We start from the raw sequence: 11,979 nt of genomic DNA, 5'->3' as shown, positions 1-11,979 counted from the left end.
TTCCCTTTCCCTTTCTCTATAGTGCAGAATCCTGACCCGCAGGGGAGTGGAACATATCTGGTTATGTGTTTCTGAAGGAGTGGCCACCAAAGGACTCCCCTGTCCGAGATTTATCAAAGGATCTCCCCACCCACGGAGGGGCCGATTGGAGGCGGTAAATAGTTTTCCCCAGTTGGCTTTCTTGGTGCTTCTCTTTCTCCTCCTATATTGGCCAGCACAGCAGCTTCTCTGCAGCCATGGTCCTGGGTCTCCTGTGGCTGGGCCTCCTGTTGGGGGGTCTGAATAAGCCGGCTCTGGACTCTATTCCCGGCATGATTGAAATCGCACCACTGGACAAGTTCCCACTGCAGCCAGACTTCCAGGAACACCAGGGAGGGCTCTGCAAGGGCAACTGCAGGGAGGGACTGGGGTACAGGGACAGTTACAATAGAGACTGGCTTAGACAAATGGACTCAGGGACAGTGTTCATTGGGAGAACTCAGGGAGTCCACATCCTATCTAAGTGAAGTGGGGACATCTTCCGTCCCTCTGCAAAGACCAGAAAACTGAAATTCTGTGAGACCCACTAGCAGTTGCTCAGTGCCACTCCATGCCTGACAGCTCAGCCCTAACTCTTCAGCCAGGAGCCTTCCTGGTTCTGGACAACCAGCTCCACCTGGCTTCTCAGAAAAGACCATTCCCAGCCCTGCTAACAAAGGGATCGTCAGAGGTCCCAGAAGGGACCGAGAGGAGGGGAGGCTCTTGGGCTGTCCTGTTATCAGTCCCTTGCAGTTCCAGGGGAAGTGGTACACCATCGGCGTGCCACAGAACACATTGAAGAACTAATGTCTACGCCAACGAGCCATGCGTATGGTCACCTAGGAGCTGAAAGGTGACCACAGCTACAATGTCACCTACACCTCGGTCAGGTAAAGCTGCCAACACCAGGGGGTCTGTGAGGCAGACTGATGTCATGAACACCGGGTTAACCAAATGAAGGAAAATAAATGTCCTTCATCTCAATGCTCTGCACTTAGTGAGTCTTCCTCCCTTCCTCCTTCTGTACCTCCTACCTCTCGTGCTTCACTATTTCTCTCCTTCTTCCTTCTCCACACTCTTCCTCCCTCTGTTCCATCAACCTTCCTTGGTCGTTTCTGAACAAACAGAATCAGAAGAAAAGAAGAAGAGAGTAAGGTGTCCCAGAGGCAAAAGAGGGACAGCGGACCCAGCAAGGGATCCCGCCCAAGGGCTTCTAGGGAAGTCCCATGTAGGGCTTATAGGCACATGATCTTAAAATACCCACCCTTTCTGTAATCTTAGCAGACTCAGCTCCAGAGGCTGAGGCACGAGAATCACAAGTTCATATCCAGCCTGGGTAACGTTAGGAGATGAGGCCTCAAAATTAATAGTAAGAATCAGGCTATGGATGCTGCTCAGTTCCCTTTCTACGTGTTCAGTCTACAGCAGCACTATCACCACCACCATCACCGCGATATAAAAGGAAGCACGTGGGTGACAGACATGGCTGATGGACTCTGACTCAGAGCTTTACCTTAGAAGGCAGGAAAGCAGACAACTATCATCTTAGATACCCAAGCAGGGGCTAATGAGCAGCTTGGAGGAGAGTGTTTCCAGCACAGGATCTGGGCTATCTCACTCTGAGCCAGAGGTGGGGCTCTGAAAGGGCATAATCTCAGCACAGCTACTGCACGGCGATGTCTAAGCCCTGAAGGTAAGGTCAGGCAGGCACAGACTGGAGATGGAGAGATGCTGGGCAGAAGAGGACTCAGAGTGGGGAGAATGGGCTCATTCGCCTGCAGTAGTTCTGACCCTGGTTACTGGTTGGACCGACTCACATATGGAGAATTAAGGGCCCAGAAAAGGCTGATTTGGTGTCCTCTGTAGGTTGCATAGATAGGACACAGGTGAGAGGTCAGTTTTGGCTCAAGGGCTAGGGCAGCGCTGGGCATGGAGCAGATTGGAAGCACAAAGGAAATGTGCAGGAGAGATAGGGAAAGCGCAGCCCAATGATAAGGTCAGTGCCTGGGATCTGTGTGCATCAGTCCCTCTTGGGGAGGCATCGCAGGAGAAAGTGTGGGGTGGAGGGAGTGTTGAGCAGGCCCCATAGCAGTCCAGGTATGGGCTCAGAGGGGAAGGCCCAGGAACATGATTGTGGGCAAGGTGGGGCACTTGTCATGGTGTGCGGCTGATTGTCGTGGGCTGTGCTGGACTCGAGCTTCAGAGTCCTGCTGCAGCTCTGGTCCAATCTTAGCCCACAGGACCACACCTGTGCACTCTGCAGGTTTGTCGCCCACCATTTCTCCCTCTTACAGTCATCGTGAATGTGAATACAAAAGTGACCCTATGGTCCCAAGTGACCAGCCTGGCCAGTTCATCCTGGGCAATATCACACGTGAGTCCTGAGTGAGCGAGGCTGGGCACGGGAATTTGAGGGCCGAGTCCTTCAGACAAGCAGAGGACTCCCTGCCCCTCCACACAGGTGCTGTCCTGTGTGGAGAGGATGTTGAGTGCCTGGGGAGGGAGGGGTCATCCCCTTTCTCCTGGTCAGGAAAGGATGACCCTGTGGCATCTGCACTGCAGGATCAGAGAACTACACCATGAGAGTGCTGGCCACTGACTACAATCAGACTGCCATCGTGTTGAGTGTGTCCATTTTTAAAAACAGAGTGTAGTTCGAGAATATTCTCTCTGGTAGGTCGTCAATCTGACCCTGGTTACTGGTTGGACCGACTCACATATGGAGAATTAAGGGCCCAGAAAAGGCTGATTTGGTGTCCTCTGTAGGTTGCATAGATAGGACACAGGTGAGAGGTCAGTTTTGGCTCAAGGGCTAGGGCAGCGCTGGGCATGGAGCAGATTGGAAGCACAAAGGAAATGTGCAGGAGAGATAGGGAAAGCGCAGCCCAATGATAAGGTCAGTGCCTGGGATCTGTGTGCATCAGTCCCTCTTGGGGAGGCATCGCAGGAGAAAGTGTGGGGTGGAGGGAGTGTTGAGCAGGCCCCATAGCAGTCCAGGTATGGGCTCAGAGGGGAAGGCCCAGGAACATGATTGTGGGCAAGGTGGGGCACTTGTCATGGTGTGCGGCTGATTGTCGTGGGCTGTGCTGGACTCGAGCTTCAGAGTCCTGCTGCAGCTCTGGTCCAATCTTAGCCCACAGGACCACACCTGTGCACTCTGCAGGTTTGTCGCCCACCATTTCTCCCTCTTACAGTCATCGTGAATGTGAATACAAAAGTGACCCTATGGTCCCAAGTGACCAGCCTGGCCAGTTCATCCTGGGCAATATCACACGTGAGTCCTGAGTGAGCGAGGCTGGGCACGGGAATTTGAGGGCCGAGTCCTTCAGACAAGCAGAGGACTCCCTGCCCCTCCACACAGGTGCTGTCCTGTGTGGAGAGGATGTTGAGTGCCTGGGGAGGGAGGGGTCATCCCCTTTCTCCTGGTCAGGAAAGGATGACCCTGTGGCATCTGCACTGCAGGATCAGAGAACTACACCATGAGAGTGCTGGCCACTGACTACAATCAGACTGCCATCGTGTTGAGTGTGTCCATTTTTAAAAACAGAGTGTAGTTCGAGAATATTCTCTCTGGTAGGTCGTCACTCCTTCTGCTCAGGGCCCTGGTTCCTGGTTACACCTGGGGAAAGGGTCTGCCATCCTACAAGAATCTCTTCTTGTTCAATTCCATCCCTTAGGGAGGAGGCCTTTCCACAGACCCTCCCTGGGAAAGGGCTCTGAGGCCTCCTTCACTTAGCTAACAGAGTTTATGTAGTGAGCTGGTGGTGGTGACTCAAGATCATTACAGCACTGGGTTGCCTGAGGAATATGGGTTGTGAATTTAAGGCCAGACTGAATTGCACAGCAAGGTACTGTCTCAAAAATTTAAATTACAGAGTTCTCTCTGTTCCCTTCTCACCGCCTTCTTGGCCCCAGGCAGGACCATGGAGCTGAGCCCCGAAATGGAAATGCGATACATTGAAGTTTCCAAGTCTCTGGGCTTCTCTGATGACCACATCACCATCACTGCCCCCATGGCCGATGGCCGCCTGTCAAGAGGGGTAAGTAATATGGGGTGTGTCCGGGCCCTGCTCAGGGAAAGGGGAGAGGAGAGACTCGGCCTCCTGTTCTAGTCACTGGGGTGATGGCGGCTCAGATTTTGGGGTGTATGTGTCCCAAAGTGCTCCTCCAGTTTAGTCAGCCCTTGCCCAGATGGTGATTTAGGTCCAGGTCCCAGTTTTTCCAGTCTTCCCTCCCTGAGCCACCTCCTTTCCATATGTTGGGTCTTGCTCTTCTGAGTCTTCTCCTTTAATCGATCTGTCTACCAAGGACCTTCTCCCCATTCCTTTGGAGGGTGCTCATTCCTGACATGGAAAATGTCCATTCCTTGACGTGGCCTGACCTGGAGAGAGGACTACCATGGGCACCAGGTAAACACACTGGAGGCCTTAGTGCCAGAATAGTGTGAGTCCCAGCCCTTTGGGTTTTCCAACCTCAGGCCCTCAATTCAGAGAACCCTCAGATACTTTTCAGCTGGAGCATCCTGAGGCAACCAGTGCCAGTTTATGCATTTAGGGTTTCTGGCACCAAGATATCTCTCTCTCTCTCTCTCTCTCTCTCTCTCTCTCTCTCTCTCTCTCTCTCTCTCATACACACACAAACAAACATACACACACACACAGACTCACACACACACTTGCCTGCTTTGATTCCCTACAATAGAAGTGCATCAATAGCTAAATGGGCAGTGAACATGGCTTGGCAGGTGCTGACTGGCGGACAGGGCAAGGAGAGTCAGGAGTCTTGGAGCTGCTGTTGTTCTCATCTTGTCTAAGCCAAATCCTAGCCATCTCTATTGGGGTATCTCCTTTGATGCACCTTTGCACCCCCCATTTTTTTATAACTTCAGCACAAGGTGCCACTTTCCTGCATCAATAGCTACCATGCACATGAACAAACTAGACAATCCTTGTTACAATGCAGTGATCCCGAGCCATCTCTTCCAAAGCCACGCTGCGGCAGCTGAGTGACCTTTTTCTGCTAAATAAACAGGAGCTGCCAGAGTTCCAAGAGTGTGCTTCTTGCACTCGGGTTCATGAGGAGGGAGAGAGCCAAAGGGTCCCCAGACTGCAGTCCTGTGTAACAGTGCAGTGAAAAGGCACAGGCACAGAGCATTTCATGGTCTCTGCCACCATAGCTGCTACTGTTTGGCCCAAGGGCACAACACCCAGACCCTTCTGAAAGACACCCCAATCTCAACCCTTGACCCAGTTACAGAGCAGCTTTAGAGGGGTGCTCCATCTAAGAGTAACACTTTTGGAGCCACACCTCCTGCCCACATTGGCCAACTGCAATAGGTCTGATATCAGCAGTGCCAGCAAGGTGAAGGTCTTGAAGAGGGTGTAAAAGGCAGCCATCCCAAGATCACCAGGACCCTGTGGTAGCTGGGTGATGGCAACAAAGAGCAGAGGGTTCCTGGTGGGCAGAGTAGATGGTGAGACCTATTGAAGCAGAGGGTGGGCTTTGGGGGGGGCAAGGGTGGATCCCTGCTCCTCTGCCAGTGACCTGTAGACACAGTCTCCACCTCTCGATTCCACCATGACACTGTGCCCGTGCTGACCTTATTCAGGGTGCTGCCCCTATCATGACCACGTGCAGACCACCTGAAGGTGCATTCTGAAACTGAGGCAGGGCAAGGGCTGGTGGGGGAAGATGTTGCCAGGAGCCCAGCAGCCTGGGAGAAGACTCCCACGGCTGGGTCTGTTTCTGGTCTGAACGTCCCCATCCACCCACTGGCAGAAACAGCTGCCCTTCCGTGGATGTACAACACTCAAGAATCCCTTCAGCCTCTTCCCCGCTTGGAAGGGCAACAGCCAGAGTGGGTACAGTTGGAAGGGTCAAAATGTATAATTGATAATTCAAAGTAGGAAGAGAAGGTCTAAAGCCATAGGGGAAGTGGGAAGGGTAAAGGAAAGGAAAGAATGGATTAGAAAAAAGTAAGACAAGAGGAAAAAATGGAATCAAAGCCCCTGTAAATAGAGAGGGGTGGAGCAGGTAAATGGAGGGCATGGAATGGGGAAAAAACAAGAACCAAGATACATCATGCAAAGGTACAAGATCTCAGTGATGAATCTAACTGTACTGTATGCCTAAAATGTATCAACAAACTTAATGAAAAAAAGAAACAAATGTCAAGATATTCGTATCTCCACCATCACCCCCCCTTATTACTGTGCAGTGTAGAGAGAAGGCAAGGGGACAGCAGACAGGGCTTCCACAGTGTGTTACAAACAAAAGTTTCCAATGTGCGCTCACCATGCCTCTTCTTACATCTGATTGGCCCCGCCTATGTGCCACCAGCTGGAATCTAGACAAGCTGTCGTATCTGACTCTTTGAGACCAGGGTGTGGATGAGTATGTGTGTTAGTTACTTCTCCCTTGTCACTGAGACAAAATATCTGACCACCAAAGTTGGAGGGGGAGGAGGTTGTTTTCTTTACAGTTCATAGAGGTTTCAGTCCATAATCGGATGGCTCCAAGGTCGGGATAGCAAACAAGCATCACAGAAGAGAAACGACATGGCACGCACAAGGCAGGAAAGGCAACAAGTGAAAATTAACAGCGTCTCTCTGTCCCTTTTATCTCATTCAGACTACCAGGACCAGGGCGGTTCCAAACCAATCAGTCACATGTAGTGGTTTAGTAATCACATGCCTTTAACCCCAGCATCACACATTCCATATTCTACTGCCTCTGAAAAAGAAAGGCCCACCTCATCTGCATGAGGCTTTGGCGAGTGAAAAAACACAAAGCATAACGATATGGCAACATCTGCTCTCTGTGATGCAAAATCTAAAGAACATGCCCGATGTGATGGCCTATGTTTGAAATCCTAGCATTTAGGGGATTGATGTAGGAGGATTCATGGCACTACAAAGCCACCTGAACTATAGAGTAAGTAAGCTCCAAATCAGTCTGAAGTGCAGAAGGAGATTCTGTCTCAAGAAACCAGTTAAAAAAAAAAAAAAGCTAAGAAAAGAGCCAGTGTGATTTTTCCTATAGCCTCTGCTTCATTCGGTTTTTGTAAAGATCAAGGAGTGGCAGAGCAGCTGACAGTGGACATTATAGAGAAGAAAGGACAGCATGTCTGCTCTGAGTATTCTGAACCAAGACCCTAGATCTCACAGGAGCCCTAGGCCAGGCCCTGGAGCAGGATGAGATGCCTGAGCCCCTCTCATCCCCCATGCTTTGTCTTCATTTGAGGAACAGACAGGACTGTAGGAACCCCTCTGGATTTTACCTCTCCCATGAGCCCAGCAAATAGATACCAAGAGCTAGGTCCATGGGTCACAGATGTGGGTGGACAAGTGAGAAAGCCAAGTGCTGAAACTGCAGACACAGCTCGCTGCAGAGCCGAACTCTGCTGCTATGCATTCCAGTTACTTTGGGTCTGGGGTTCCAGGATTTGTCCTTGTTCTTGAGAAGTTATTCAGACTAACACTGTCTCTGGCCACATCCTTGGGCCGTGGAGACCACTGGTTCTAATCCAAGGTCTCAGAACTGTCTCTAAAATGGCTGATTCCAGACTTGTCCCTAAAGGAGATATTTCCTGGCCAGCTTTGTGGTGCAATGTCTTTTAAAGATGGCTCACTTATAAGGGCCGTGATTTCCATGGATACTTGACTTGAGGCTAGACTGTGATCCTGGCTTTATATGGAACTAAAAGTGTTCTCCTTGGCTGTGCCCACCGCCTGATTTTTATGTCACTACCTTGACTCTGTCCTCATGGGCCCCAAGGGAAGGTACTTTATAGGGGATCTTGAGCTGATGGATAGGGTACTGTCTCAGCCCCCACACCTGACAGCCCATACTATACCCTATCTCATCCCTCTGGCCTGGATAATGAAAATACAGGAAGCAAAGTTTAGCAATCTGTGACCACCACCTCTCCCTTTCCTGTCTGAGCCCTAGGGATTCCACCTACACTACTTTCTATGCCTTTGACATGTACCATGAGTCTAGAGTGGTGGCACATGTCTATAATCCCAGAACTCTGTGCAGTTGAAGCAAGAGGATAGCTTTGACCCAGCCTAGACAAATTAGTGAGAATCTGTCACAAAACAAAAATGATGCCCAAGGACACATCCATGAGGCCACAGGGAGGTCTGTCCAGCCCTCTGTTTCAGCATCAGCTTAAAAGGTATATCAGGACCTTTGATATTTTGGAAACCTATGTTTAACTCCAGAGAGATCGAGTTTTCTGTGAAGTCATACAATTTTTCTGGGCCTTTGATGTTACCAAAGTGGCATTTAATCTATAGAAACCGTCTTGATGAATGTTCTCAGCTAGAGTAACAGAGGTGAAAAAAGAATCCATAATATAGAATTTTACCTTGGGTAGATGTCCCCCTAAAACATGAACTTTGTGTTGATGAAGACTTTTGCGCTTATTTCAAGAACACTGGGCATTGGACAACAAAATTGAAAATTTAGATGGCAATAGTGACCATATGTTGAATAATAAAGAGCTATCAGGAAACAGACAGAAATGTTTAAAACCAGGAAGGATCAATGGATGTTGTAGCCAGATAACAAAGATGGAATTTAAATGTTTGCTCTTGTTATTAAAATAGCACTGAGATTTCCTCTAAATGTGGGGAAAATGGCTATCATCAAGAATTCAAACAATAAAAAAATGTTGGCAAGGCTGGGAGGTGAGTCCTTCTGTGTTGTTGTGAGAAACTAGTGTAAAGTAGTACAATGACTATGGAAATTAGTGTGGGAGAACCCAATAAACTGAAAATACAAAATACAAACTGACTCAGCTATTGCCATTCTAGAATCATCCTTGAAAGATTTAAAAGATTTAAAAACATTATATTCCAGTTATACCACATACCCACGAAGTAATGGTTCAGAATTCACAGATTCAGTCATCCATAGATTTTTTTTTAACCAGGGATCAAACTTGGGACCTTGTGCTTGAGAGGCAGGTGGCAAAACAACTGGGCTAAATCCCTGGTCCCACAGATTTTTTTTGTCTTAGAAAAATTGTTCCTGGAAACCCCTGCAATTTTGCAGAAACCACAAATATCCTCCACAGTTGCTTTTTGGGTGGGAGATCCATGCCAGTGAGAAGCCTTTCTTAGGGACAGTCATGAACAGGATAATTGATGTGGGACTGTTTTTCTTTACCTTTGATAACATCATGGGAGTCATTAGGATGAATAATTCTGATTTTAGTCTTCTGGGCAGCCTGTGTGTGTGTGTGTGTGTGTGTGTGTGTGTGTGTGTGTGCTGATCTGAGACTTTTGCTGGTGTATTTTGATGAGTTTGGCACAAACTATATATGTTCTCTATTGTTAAGAAGGAACACAATGAAATTTTCGTCATACAGGAGCTTTACAAATACTCTCAGTTGTACTGTCCTGTTTTATATTAAAATTAAGATTCTCTTGTGTTCATGGTGAGGACAACTAAGACATTTAGAATTGCAAAATGTCAGAGTGGAGGTCACTCCAGGTTGATGATATGTGTTGGAGCTTACTTTTTTTCCCTTACCTTTACTGTAATGTTTCTGTGAAGACCATATGTAAATAATGAGAGATCCTCCATCACACCCTTGGTGCATGATTCTGGTGAAGATGAAGAATTAATGCTCGTATCTGAAAATGTAACTGAAGGAATAAAATTAAGAGCCTCGATAACAGTTTCCAATAGAACAGCTCAACTTACTTCAGATAATTTTGATGAAGATTTGAAGTGAGTGGAACTATTTCCTCTTTATTCACAGATAAAATTCCTCCTGTGTCAGTGGATTCAGATCCAGGAAATTATGACCAGATGTGAGATAGTTGGAAAAAAGTTCTCTTCAGAAAAGATATTGTGATTGAAATGAGTGAAACCAAGTTAATGATAAAGGACTATTTTTCTTCAAGACTGAAATACCTTTGTTTTGAGTTAGCATCATAAGGTCTTCTTGTGGCATCTTGGAAACCCATATATTAAAATTAAGAGTTCAGTTTGTGAGAGAGTTCTTGCAACCCCTTTATAGCTGACTTTTAAATGGCAGTTTAATATTCAATAAATTTCCTGGATTTAGAAATAATCTGAAAAAGCATTATGATAAAGATATATGCTCAGTTGCCTGTTAGTTGATGATAGCAGGCTGGTGAGTTTGGTTTATCTCTCTTTTCTCTGTATAATATGATAATTCTAGGTTTTAAAATGGCCTACTATTCTTCTCACTCTCCTTTGATATAAATGCTGTGTGATTCTTCTCAACTGTGGTATATCAGTGTCTCCACATTTTAGATTTACAGATACCAGTTGCAATGAGAATTTTCTCTCACTTTCATGCATAATTGACTTAACTGTGGAACATAGGTGTGTTTATATGGTTCATTCTGCTTTTTCTTTTTGGTCCGTGAAATGTTCTTGCTTGTAACTCTCACTGTGCACATTGAATCAAGGAGTTAGGACTTCTCTGAGTGCACAAGGACAAAAGTCTTGAGGGTCTCTTCCAAAGGTCTACCCCTCCAGTGTCATCTTCCATAAGTCAGGGGTCCATGTGCTTCTGTCAGGGCAAAGGTAGTGGCCAACAAACCACACAGCTCCCCCACACCACTGCTATCCCTCAAGCTGGGACACCCTTTCCCAGTGAACCTTGTAGAAACTAGCACTGCCATTTATTTAACCTGGGGATGATATCTTTCATAATGAAAACATATATTTAACTAGATATTTTATCACTGTTAACCTATAAGTACTGTACAACCATGTTGTAAGACCTAGGGTCTTACTACTGCTCCGAGGAGCTTGAACAGCCGAAAGGGCCTCCAAGATGCTGGGCATGTAGCCCAGCAATTGCTCCAGGAGTTTGACGAGCAGGAAGAATCACCCAGGAAGGAACACACCGGACAAGTTGGAAAACAGACCTTTATTAGTCTGTTCAGATGGCACTGCTGGAGCCAAGTAGCTCAGAGATGCAACTAATTCAGAGTCAGAGGCTGTTCTTATAATGGGCTATGGGGGAGTTAACACTCAAAACTTACAGGAAGGGGACAAAGGCAAGTGGTCGTTGATCTGAGCTGGTGGTCATCAATCATGTACTCGACTATTACGTACTAATGGTCAGCAGATCGATTACCCATTGTCTCATAGATTGTGGTGTTCGGAACATTCAGTTACGGGCAAACAAGGAGTGGAGTGATTTACTTCGGGTCTCTAGTTTGTTACCGTTTCTATCTAGTTTCCCAGTTACAGTTTCTATCTAGTTTCCCAGTTTCTACCAAGCAGTTACCTATTAACTCACAATTACTCACAGTTGGGGCTAATTTAAGATTGCAAAGTTATGTACTCCCATATTCCTAAGCAAAGGTTCAAACGTAGGTAGGGGTGCAACTACAAAGGGGACTGGTACACAACGGCCTCTGGGGCCAGTACTCATCCAACATGGAATCACTTTAGCTCAGTCAGGTCTCACAATGTGTTACACATTACTTTATTATTTTCTAATGTATGATTTGAAATTTTTACTTTTTTATACTATTTTATATTCTTTTTTTATTTTATTGGTGTATTTTAGGTACACACTATAATGACATTCATCATTGGAAATTTATACCTTTACATAACATATCTTGGTTCTAATTTTTTTCTAATTTCCCTGCCCTCTCTTCAGGCCCTCCACGTCTCCCTATTTACAAAGACTTTGTTCCTGTTTTTGTCCTTATCTCCTATTAATTCCATTCCCTTCATTCCTTTCCCCAACTCCTCCCACTTCCCCTTTGGAACTCTACTTGCTATTTCACATTTTTATTGTACCTTTTGATCCTTATTTACACTTTCAGTTTCTCACACTGAGCAACTATTCAGTATTTACACTTGTGTCCTATTTATTTCATTTAAGACTATCACCTCAGTGTTCATCCACTTAGTTACAAATGTCTCTAAATTCTCATTCTTTACGACTGAGTAGTA

At 46.7% G+C, this 11,979-nt stretch overlaps 1 pseudogene; it reads left to right on the top strand.

Moving 5' to 3' along the window:
* Positions 1–236: 236 nt before the first annotated feature.
* LOC117284318 lies at positions 237–9,886 on the top strand (annotated as a pseudogene).
* The last annotated feature ends 2,093 nt before the right edge of the window (positions 9,887–11,979 follow it).

This window comes from Fukomys damarensis, unplaced genomic scaffold, assembly GCF_012274545.1.
Source record: "Fukomys damarensis isolate Sample0158 unplaced genomic scaffold, DMR_v1.0_HiC HiC_scaffold_36, whole genome shotgun sequence".
NCBI classification, from domain to species: Eukaryota; Metazoa; Chordata; class Mammalia; order Rodentia; family Bathyergidae; genus Fukomys; species Fukomys damarensis.
Note: the sequence above shows the minus strand (reverse complement) of the source record. Positions and strands in the feature narration are given on the sequence as shown.